The sequence below is a fragment of the Mobula birostris genome, unplaced genomic scaffold (assembly GCF_030028105.1).
Source record: "Mobula birostris isolate sMobBir1 unplaced genomic scaffold, sMobBir1.hap1 scaffold_723, whole genome shotgun sequence".
Classification (NCBI taxonomy): Eukaryota; Metazoa; Chordata; class Chondrichthyes; order Myliobatiformes; family Myliobatidae; genus Mobula; species Mobula birostris.
In genome coordinates, this window is record NW_027278441.1 from 144,587 (window position 1) to 156,840 (window position 12,254).

A 12,254-nucleotide genomic window follows, 5' to 3' on the forward strand; every position below is an offset into this window, starting at 1 on the left:
CTCCACATCCACTCTATCTGTGTCCTCTGGTCCCAGACACCCCACTATAGGAAACATCCTCTCCACATCCACTCTATCTGTGTCCTCTGGTCCTAGACTCCCCCCACTACAGGAAACATCCTCTCCACATCCACTCTATCTGTGTCCTCTGGTCCTAGACTCCCCCACTATAGGAAACATCCTCTCCACATCCACTATATCTGTGTCCTCTGGTCCTAGACTCCCCCACTATAAGGAACATCCTCTCCACATCCACTCTATCTGTGTCACGATGTAATGATGCAGCTCTATAAAACTCTAGTTAGGCCACACTTGGAGTACTGTGTCCGGTTCTGGTCACCTCACTATAGGAAGGATGTGGAAGCATTTGAAAGGGTACAGAGGAGATTTACCAGGATGCTGCCTGGTTTAGAACGTATGCATTTTGATCAGAGATTAAGGGAGCTAGGGCTTTACTCTTCGGAGAGAAGGAGGATGAGAGGAGACATGATAGAGGTGTACAAGATAATAAGAGGAATAAATAGAGTGGACAGCCAGCGCCTCTTCCCCAGGGCATCACTGCTCAGTACAAGAGGACATGGCTTTAAGGTAAAGGGTGGGAAGTTCAAGGGGGATATTAGAGGAAGGTTTTTTACTCAGAGAGTGCTTGGTGCGTGGAATGCACTGCCTGAGTCAGTGGTGGAGGCAGGTACACTAGTAAAGTTTAAGAGACTACTAGACAGGTATATGGAGGAATTTAAGGTGGGGGGGGGGTTATATGGGAGGCAGGGTTTGAGGGTCGGCACAACAATGTGGGCCGAAGGGCCTGTACTGTGCTGTACTATTCTATGTTCTATTAATCAGCCATGACGGGATGGCAGAACAGAATGGAATATCCTAATTCTGCTCCTATGCCTTAATAGCTTACCGCCTACTCGTTGCATCAAAACCTTTCCTGGACAAACTTTAAAAAAATCTGTCCCATCTAATCCCTCAGCACTAACGCTGTCTCAGTCAATCTAAGTTAAGGGAAGCTAAAAATATTTCTGTTTTTCCTTCAGTTTGTTCCTGAAATTCCTGCTGACCACCAGCTCTATTGAAAGTGTCGCTTCCTCAGAGTTTTGTTTTTGTTTGTGATAGACGGTTTGAAGCTGAACACAAATATAATTTCAGGCTACTTGTATCACGTAGGAATGTAGAGAAACAAGAAATGAACTTTTATTGAGTACAATGCGTTTAATTACAAACGGTGCCGACGCTTTTCAATAGTTCAATTAAGCTAAAAATGTTTTGTTGATTTAGTTTGCACTCAGTGTCTGAGGCATCTTGCTTAAGTGTCCAACAATAATTAGCCAGCACTGATGGATTCAAGTTGCCCTGATACCGTCTCTCCATGACCACAATGTCCTGGTGAAACCTTTCACCGTGCTCGTCACTGACAGTGCCAAGATTTACAGGGAAGAAGTTGAAATGGGAATGCGGAAAATGAACCTTAACTGACATGTTGCACTTCATAGCTTAGCTTAGCTTAGTTTAGCGCATAGCTTAGTTCTCTTTGGTGCCAAGAAAGTTTTCAACGCCGTTCTTCAACGCCTTCCATGCGATTTTCTCCGGCCCCACTGGATGTTCTTCGGATTGCCCGTCACCGACGATCTGTTTGATCTGCGGACCAACAAAAATGCCTACCTTAATCTTGGCATCAGTTATTCCGACTTGAATTATGAATTGAAATAACAAATATGGGCGGTTTCGAAAACGTGGTGCGTGACAGGGAAATGTCATGGAGATTTTCATGATCGGCAGCCCAAAATCCACAGGGCACACCCTACTGTATTCATGAAGCAAAATCTTTGTTGCCCAGTGTCCATCTTTGTTGCGATTGGGGCCCGATAGTATAATGCCACGAGGCCCTCCATTGCACAGGGCTGGCATAGACAATACCGTCTCCTTCCTGGGGCATGTGATTTCAGGCGGTTCCATTCAGATGGACCAACAGAAGGTCAAGGTGGTTGTCGAATGGCCCCAACCCTCGACTCGGCGGGAGGTGCAACACTTCTTGGGCTTTGCTAACTTCTATCACCGCTTCATCAGAAATTACAGTACACTGGCCGCACCACTCACTGCTCTTCCCTCATCTGCTGTCAGATCCTCCTGGTCCCCCGCTGCTGAAAAAAGCATTCTCTTCACCTCTGTCCCCGTCCTGATTCAACCCAACACCCACCGGCAGTTCAAGGTGGAGATGGATGTGTCTGACATTGGCGTAGGAGCTGTTCTCTCTCAGCGCTCGGACAAGGATGAGAAGGTACACCCCTGCGCCGCCTTCTCTCACCGCCTCACTCCCACGGAGCGGAATTACGATGTCGGAAACCCGGAGCTGCTGGCTGTGAAGCGAGCTCTGGAGGAGTGGAGGCGTTGGCTGGAGGGAGCCAAGGTGCCATTCTTAGTCTGGACTGATCACAAGAATCTGGAATACATCCGTACGACCAAGCGTCTCAACTCCCGTCAAGCTCGTTGGTCCCTGTTTGTCTCAAGATTCAGTTTTATTCTGTCCCTCTGCCCCCGGTTCCAAGAATGGAAAACCTGATGCTCTCTCCAGAAGATTTCCCTCCTCTGAGACCCCTAAGGTCCCCGATGTCGTCCTCCCTACTCACTGTCTCGTGGGTGCAGCGCAATGGGACATTGAATCCACTGTGCAAGCTGCTTAACAGAGCGAGGCAGCCCCCGGTCAATGCCCCACTAACCGTGTTTATGTTCCCAGCTCTGTCCGCTCACAGGTATTGCAGTGGGGTCATTCTTCCCGGTTATCCTGTCACCCTGGAACCAAGCGTACTCAGGACTTCATCAGTCGGCGGTTCTGGTGGCCCTCCATGGGAGATGACATCCGCAACTTCGTCTCAGTGTGCTCGGTCTGTGCTCGAGGCAAGAACTCTAACCAGTCACCTGCTGGTCTGTTACAGCCCCTGTCTATCCCCAAGACACCCTGGTCCCACATTGCCCTGGATTTTGTCACCAGTCTTCCCCTATCAGATAGTAACACCACCATTCTCACAGTAGTTGATCATTTCTCCAAGTCTGTACACTTCATTCCTTTATCTAAACTCCCCTCGGCCAAAGAAACAGCCAAATTACTATACTGCATGTTTTTAAATTACGTGCGTTACCCGTAGATGTTGTGTCAGACAGGGGCTCTCAATTCACATCCAGCTTCTGGAGGGCGTTCTGTAATCTTCTGGGTGCCTCCGGGAGTCTGTCTTCACGATTGCACCCACAGACCAATGGCCAGACCGAGCGGGCCAACCACAGCTGGAGACAGTATTGCGGTGCCTGGTCTCCGAGAACCCCTCTGTGTGGAGTCAGCAGCTACCCTGGGCCGAGTACGCCATAAACTCTCGTCCGTCCTCCTCCACCGGTCTGTCCTCTTTTGAGTGCTGCCTTGGCTACCAACCTCCACTGTTTCCTGCCCAGGAGGAGGAGGTTGGCGTTCCATCTGCCAAGGCATTCATCCGCCGTTGTCAGCGGACGTGGAGGCCCACTCGCTCTGCCCTTCTCCGTGCCTCTGCTAGGATCAAGCGTCAAGCTGACCGCCATCACTCCAAGGCCTCATGTTACCGCCAGGGACAGCGTGTGTGGCTTTCAACCCGAGACCTGCCCCTCAAGGTGGATTCCCGCAAGCTTCCCCCCCCCCCCACCGCTTCATCGGCCCCTTTCCCATTGCTAAAGTCATCAGCCCCGCTGCCGTCCATCGCAAGCTCCTCTCCCACTCTCCACCGCATTCATCCCACCTTCCATCTGTCCCGTGTCAAGCCTTTCATGAGCCGCCCCCTGTGTCCTGTCCCTAACACCCCCACCCCCACGGCTCATCGATGGGGCAGAGGCCTTCACGGTGCGTCGACTGCTGGATGTTCGTCGTTGGGGCCGTGGCCTCCAGTACCTTGTGGACTGAGAGGGCTACGGTCCTGAGGAGAGGCGCTGGGTTCCCGCCCGTAACATCCTGAACCCCTCTCTCATCAGGGACTTCCATCGCCAGCACCCAGCTCTACCTGCCGTGATGCCAGGAGACGTTCGTGGGTGGGGGGGGGGGGGCGGGGTTACAGTCAGTCTGTCTTTCTGTGTGTTTCCCCCTAGCTGTCAGTCTGTGTTTTTGTATTGCCATGTGCTCCTGTCCCTGCTCCTGCTCTACTGCGGCCCCTGTATTACTGAGTACTCCGTCTCTCACCTGTTTCTCATTATTACCTGTATTGCTGCCATCTCTGTTTCATTGTGCTCCACCTATCATCTGCCTCTCTGTTTATTGTCAGTGTGTTTCAGTCCTGTGTTTTCATCTGTTTATCGCCAGTGAGTTTGCCTGAGCCTTTCCAGCATTCGTATCTGAACTCTGTCCATCTGAATATCGACCCTGCCTGTTTCCCGATTCCGGTTTGTGGGATTTCTCTGGACGTTTTGATCTCTGCCTGAACTTTGACGCTGACTTTGTTTGCACCTCGGGATTTGTTACTCTATTAATATCACAGTGCGCACAGTACTGGGTCTGAAATTGCATCCCTGCTCCAGTGCCCTGACAGATTTCCTCCACAGGTAACAATGAGGAGGGGGGTGAGGACGTCCATTGTCTCGCTATCAAAGGGAGTCTCTCCCTCCACCCCCTCACTACAAATAGACTCCCCCATCTTCCTCGCCGTGTGTTCCAATAGACGGCTGCGCTTGTGACCCACACTGCGCAGCGGGCACCTTACCCACGGCTGCCTGCTCCACCGTCGCATCAGCCTTATCCACAGTTACGTCCACGGAGGGGCTCCCTGCCAGCCACTAGTTGATGGCGCCGGCCTGCAGAGTACATCGCCCTCCCCAGGAGACGGGTATGAGGTGGACCCTCGCAACTCCGGTCCCAGGGATCCACCGGCAGCCTGATGCTGACAGTGAGAGAGCTCAGTCTCCGCTCCTCTCGCATTATTTGATACACTCGCCTCCAGGGAGGCGCTGTCTACTAAGTCCTGGGTGAGCGGGCTCTAGGGCTGCCTCCGTTGCTCCAACACTACCTTTCTGCACAGTACCTGGTACCTGATCCCTGCTCCAGCGCCCTGACAGTACAATCTGGCCAGAATGGATCCAGCAGACCCCGGTTCTCTGAGAGCTGCCCTGGAACAACAGGGAGTGATGCTGGGGAGACACCAGAAATAGCTGGACTCCGTGTTCAGGGCAGTGGGGTCGCTTTCTGCCAGCGTAGCCGATCTTGTGACCCGGACTCAGTCACTCCAGCTGTCCCAGAGCGCCCATCAACATTCTGCCACTGCATCTTCCACCCTGCCCTCTGTGTCCTCGCTCACCCCTCCCGTCCAAGAGCCCCGTCTGCCTCCTCCAGAAAAGTACTCAGGTGAGCCCAGTACCTCCCGCTCTCTTCTTTCCCAGTGCACCCTCATTTCTGAATTGCAATCAATAACCTTTCCGACTGGTCGAGCCAAGGTGGGCTACATCATCACCCAGCTGTCCGGTCGGGCGAGAGAATGGGGAACAGCCGTCTGGGAGGCAGGCTCCCCTTTCGACAGTAGTGTTCAGTTATTTTCCGAGGAGATGAGAAAAGTGTTTGATCGCTCCAAACGTGGGGGAGAGGCTGCCCGTGAAAATGCTGCACATGCACCAGGGGCGCAGACCTGAGTCAAATTACACCATAGAGTTCCGGACCCTAGCCACCCCCAGCGGCTGGAACTCGGAGGCACAGTACAACATCTTCCTGAATGGCCTCTCCGAAGACAGCAAAGATGAGCTGGTCACACAGGACCTACCTGCCACCTTTGAAGCCCTGGTGAACTTGGCCATCCGTATTGATGTTCGCCTTCAGCAGCGCCGCAGAGGGTCCCTGAGGGCACTGGGTGAGTTCCAAGCTCCTCGTCAGTCTACATTGCCCTGCCGTTTGCCTCCATCGACAATCCCCGTTCCGGAGCACGGAGCTATGAGGAGAGGTTGACTCTGTACCCGCCTGACGCCGACTGAAAGACAAAGGAGAATCAGCACCCATTCCTGTCTGTCTTGTGGCCAACCAAACCACTTCATCCCCACCTGCCCAGTAAAAGCGAAGCACTCACCAGTAGGACGAGGAGTACTGGTGAGCGTGACCCCTGTCCGGCCCTCCTGGACACCACTCACTCTCGTACCTGCTTCTCTGGAGCGGGGCGTCCAACGGCGAGCAGTCTCCGTCTTGGTGGATTCCGGTGCAGCCATCTCCCCCCTCTCCACGCAGCAATCTCCCCCCTCTCCACGCAGCAATCTCCCCCCTCTCCACGCAGCCATCTCCCCCCTCTCCACGCAGCCATCTCCCCCCTCTCCACGCAGCAATCTCCCCCCTCTCCACGCAGCCATCTCCCCCCTCTCCACGCAGCCATCTCCCCCTCTCCACGCAGCAATCTCCCCCCCCTTCCACGCAGCCTTCTCCCCCCCTTCCACGCAGCAATCTCCCCCCGCTCTCCACCCAGCCATCTCTCCCCCTCCAGGCAGCAATCTTCCCCGGCTCTCACCCAGCCATCTCCCCCCGCTCTCACCCAGCCATCTCTCCCCCTCTCCACGCAGCCATCTCCCCCCCTCCACGCAGCCATCTCCCCCCCTCCACGCAGCCATCTTCCCCCCCTCCACGCAGCCATCTTCCCCCCTCTCCACGCAGCCATCTCCCCCCTCTCCACGCAGCCATCTCTCCCTCTCCACGCAGCAATCTCCCCCCCTTCCACGCAGCCATCTCCCCCCCTTCCATGCAGCAATCTCCCCCTCTCCACGCAGCAATCTCCCCCCCCCCTCCACGCAGCCATCTCCCCCCCCCTCCACGCAGCCATCTCCCCCCCCCCCCCCTCCACGCAGCAATATCCCTCCCTCTCCACGGAGCAATCTCCCCCCTCTCCACGCAGCAATCTGCCCCCTCTCTACGCAGCCATCTCCCCCCCTCCACGCAGCCATCTCTCCCCCTCCACGCAGCCATCTCTTCCCCTCCACGCAGCCATCTCCCCCCTCTTCACGCAGCCCTCCCCCCTCTCCACGCAGCCATCTCCACCCTCTCCACGCAGCCATCTCCCCCCCCTCCACGCAGCCATCTCCCCCTCTCCACGCAGCCATCTCCACGCAGCCATCTCCCCCCTATCCACGCAGCCATCTCCCCCCTCTCCACGCAGCCATCTCCCTCCTCTCCACGCAGCAATCTCCCCCCTCTCCACGCAGCCATCTCCCCCCTCCACGCAGCCATCTCCCCCCCTCACTACCCAACCATCTCCCCCCTCACTACCCAACCATCTCCCCCCCTCTCCACGCAGCCATCTCCACCCCCTCCACGCAGCCATCTCCACCCCCTCCACGCAGCCATCTCCCCCCTCTCCACGCAGCAATCTCCCCCCCTCTCCACGCAGCAATCTCCCCCCTCTCCACGCATTAATCTCCCCCCTCTCCACGCAGCCATCTCCCCGCTCTCCTCACAGCCATCTCCTCCCTCTCCACCCAGCCATCTCCCCCCCCTCCACGCAGCCATCTCCCCCTCTCCACGCAGCCATCTCCACGCAGCCATCTCCCCCCTATCCACGCAGCCATCTCCCCCCTCTCCACGCAGCCATCTCCCTCCTCTCCACGCAGCAATCTCCCCCCTCTCCACGCAGCCATCTCCCCCCTCCACGCAGCCATCTCCCCCCCTCACTACCCAACCATCTCCCCCCTCACTACCCAACCATCTCCCCCCCTCTCCACGCAGCCATCTCCACCCCCTCCACGCAGCCATCTCCACCCCCTCCACGCAGCCATCTCCCCCCTCTCCACGCAGCAATCTCCCCCCCTCTCCACGCAGCAATCTCCCCCCTCTCCACGCATTAATCTCCCCCCTCTCCACGCAGCCATCTCCCCGCTCTCCTCACAGCCATCTCCTCCCTCTCCACCCAGCCATCTCCCCCCCCTCCACGCAGCCATCTCCCTCCCCTGTCCACGCATTAATCTCCCCCCTCTCCACGCAGTTGAGGAACCCAAAGGAACGGCCGAGATCGGTACAGTTTGGCCCCAGCAGCGCCGCAGAAAGCTGCCCGTCGTTCCGGACTCCTGCCCCGGATTTTGCCCCTCGGGGTTTACTCCCGAAGCCTTCTCCGTGAGTGGATACAGACACAGGGCAGCGGGGAGTTTGAGATCAGAGTTTTCCAATAAAAGTTATCAGACATGGTAGAGACATACAAATTGATAAGAGGCATTGATCGAGTGGACAACCAGAGACATTTCCCCAGGGGTGGAGTTGGCTAATAGGAGTGCAATTTGTAACGCGGGGTTCGGCCCGCAACGTCGACTCTTTACTCCCCTCCATAGACGCTGCCTGACCTGCTGAGTTCCTTCAGCATTTTGTGTGTGTGTGTGTGTGTGTGTGTGTGTGTGTGTGTGGACATGTTGCTCTGGTTTTCCAGCGTCTGCAGAATCCCTTGTGCTTGTGCGCACACCTCCTGTCTCTGCAGCGGGGTTAGTTTGCGAAAGAGTCCGGTGGGTGGGTGGGTGGGTGGATGGGGGCTGGCGGGGGAGAGAGGGTGCGGGAGTCCCGGAACCAGGAACTGACTGAGCCTCAGTCCCGCCGACCCAGCCGGGGCCAACACACACTTGCAAATTAATAAAGTGTAAGGCTTCGACCGCACCTCACATACCTTCGCCCCCGACCCCCCGGGTACACGGACCCGATCAGCGGCCGGACGACAACGCACCCGACTCTGGGCGGACGGTACCGGGGTGTCGGTCGGGACCAACCAGCGAAACTCGGTTGTTCAGGCCGGTTGGTGATTCTCATAGTGAGTCCGGTTACTGACGTTAACCAAACCCCCCGTTACCGACATTAACCAGTGACAGACCCCCGGTTACCGACACTTACCAGTGACAGACCTCCGGTTACTGGCTCCAAACAGTGACAGACCCCCGGTTACTGACACTAACCAGTGACAGACCCCCAGTTACCGACACTAACCAGCGGCAGACCCCCGGTTACCGACACTAACCAGTGACAGACCCCCGGTTACCGACACTTACCAGTGACAGACCTCTGGTTACTGGCTCCAAACAGTGACAGACCCCCTGTTACCGACACTAACCAGTGACAGACCTCAGTTACCGGCACTAACTTGCGTCGGCCCCGCTCTGGGTTGGAAGCGGACCGCGGTCCAACACCGCCCTCTGCCGAACGCGGCTGTCGCCGCCTCATGACCCCGCGGAAGCGGGAGGGAAACGGGGACGGGAGAGGGGAAGGAGACGAGGGAGGGGGAAGGGACTGGATAAGGACGGAGGAAGGGACAGGAGAGGGGCGGAGGCCTCCACCTGTGAGAAACCCCTCATTCCCTGCGGCCCATTCCCCCCCAACCACCCCGCTGACCCCGTCCTCTCCCCAGAATCAGATCGCGGAGCCCCCAAGCATGTGAAACTAACCAAGAAGAGCGGAAAATCAATCAAAACTGCAGCGGCAGCCCCGTTCCTTTCCCGGCAGACCCGCCTCGCCTCCCCATTCCGATAGCCTCGTGTGCCGGACGCCCACCATCACTCGGTGTCCGATCTCCCGGCCGGATCCCTGACCCAGACTCTACCACAGCCCGAGGCACCTCGGCCCCTCACACCTGCCCTACCATCATCCGACAGCATCGCGGCAGATCTACGCCCGCCTCAGCTCCCTCCGCGTACCGGTTCCCCGGGACCCTTCGGTTTTATTTTTCAGTATTTGCCCCTCTCTGCATTAAACATTTCCAATCATCTCCGGGCCCCACCCCCACACAGGACACCTCGACCCACAGAGATGGAAAAGCGCCGAGAATCTCTTCCTCTTCAGCACGGACCAGATGGGCCGAAGGGTCCTGTTTTCGAGTTGAACTGTTCAATGATTTGACCCCTTCTCCTTTTAGGGCCAACTGGACTTCCCCTCGGTAAGATCTTGCACACTTTTACGGGAGTTTTTTTTTAAAACACTTTATTCTTCACTGAGATTGTTCTCCCGCAATGACAGGCAGGCGAAGAGGGGGATGAGAGGGATAATAAATGGCTGGAGGAAGTGAGGGGAGGCGAGGGACTGTCCACTCAGCCACTCGCTGTGGGAGGTAGATTCACGTTCGCTCTCCTCCTCGGGGTGGGGAGCGAGATGATGATGAAATGCAGGAACAGACACCCTCTCTTCATGTCCGCACGCCCTACCCCTTGAACAGTAATGGGGAACGGTCCGTTCCCAATTACTGTTGTCTCCGCATCAACAGCACCAACCAACACCCGCAGGGGACGCGATCGTGACCCCCTGCAGAATCTGCCCACCCCTCCAGCGGTCTCACCAGGACTCCACGTGATCCTGTGTTGCACATCCATCGCATGGACCCCTCTCCGTTACCGTCCAGTAACCCCCACCTCCAACCCCCGTATCTCTGTGAATGGTCCCATCCCCATTACCGTCCACCTCCAACTCCAGTAACTCTGTGAATGGCCCCTTCCCCATTACCGTCCAGTAACCCCCACCCCCAACTCCCAGTAACTCTGTGAATGGCCCCTTCCCCATTACTGTCCAACAAACCCCACCCTCAACTCCACTATCTCTGGGAATGGCCCCTTCCCCATTACCGTCCAGTAACCCCCACCCCCAACTTCCAGTAACTCTGTGAATGGCCCCTTCCCCATTACCGTCCAGTAACCCTCACCTCCAACTCCAGTATTTCTGGGAATGGCCCCTTCCCCATTACTGTCCAACAATCCCCACCCTCAACTCCGCTATCTCTGGGAATGGACCCTTCCCCATTACCGTCCAGTAACCCCCACCTCCAACCCCCGTATCTCTGTGGATGGCCCCTTCCCCATTACCCTCCAGTAACTCTCACCTCCAACCCCCGTATCTCTGTGAATAGCCCCTTCCCCATCACCGTCCAAAAACCCCCACCTCCAACTCCAGTATCTCTGGGAATGGCCCCTTCCCCATTACCGTCCAGTAACCCCCACCTCCAACCCCCGTATCTCTGTGAATGGCCCCTTCCCCATCACCGTCCAACAACCCTCACCTCCAACTCCAGTATCTCTGGGAATGGCCCCTTCCCCATTACTGTCCAACAATCCCCACCCTCAACTCCGCTATCTCTGGGAATGGACCCTTCCCTATTACCGTCCAGTAACCCCCATCTCCAACCCCCGTATCTCTGTGGATGGCCCCTTCCCCATTACCGTCCAGTAACCCCCACCTCCAACCCCCATATCTCTGTGGATGGCCCCTTCCCCATTACCGTCCAGTAACCCCCACCCCCAACTCCAGTATCTCTGGGAATGGCCCCTTCCCCATTACTGTCCAACAACCCTCACCTCCAACTCCAGTATCTCTGGGAATGGGCCCTTTCCCCATTACCGTCCAGTATTCCCCACTTCCAATTTCCCAGTATCTCTGAGAATGGACCATTTCCCATTACCGTCCACACCCCCCTCCAGCCCTTGGTATCACTGAGAATGGGCCCTTTCGTATTACTGTCCAGTAACCTCCACCTCCATCCCCTGGTCATCTCTGAGATTGGACCTTTCTCCATTACCGTCCACCATTCCCCACCTCCATCCCCTGGTCATCTCTGAGATTGGACCCTTGTCCATTACCATCCACCAATCCCCACCTCCATCCCCTGGTCATCTCTGAGATTGGACTCTTGTCCATTACCATCCACCAATCCCCACCTCCATCCCCTGGTCATCTCTGAGATTGGACCCTTGTCCATTACCATCCACCATTCCCCACCTCCACCCCCGGTATCTTTGGGAATGGACCCTTCCCCATTACTGTCCAACAACCCTCACCTCCAACTCCCAGTATCTCTGGGAATGGATCAGTGATACAAAGAGCTCCAAACCTTTGACACATTCATCAAAATGGAATTCCAATGGAGACAAACCCTCTAGAAGAACTCAGTGGTCGAACAGCATTGTGGGAGAAAAGGAACTCTCAGCACTTCAGATCGAGTCTCTTTTCCAAGGACCCGAGTTATCGGGAAAGGTTCAGGACTTTCTCCTAGGCTCCAGGGAATAATGTGGGGAGGTTTGATAAAGAGGGTTACAAAGTTATGAGGAGTGTATTTATGGTAAGTGCAAGCAGGCTTTTTCCATTGAGATTGGGGGCTCCAACATAACGTTTTACAGTACCAGTGACCCGGGTTCGATTCCCATTGCACGGTAGTGTAGTGGTTAGAACAACGTTTTACAGCACCAGTGTCGTGGATTCTTGATTACCTGACTGGCAGACCACAGTACATGTGCTTGCAACAGTGTGTGTCCGACAGAGTGATCAGCAGCAC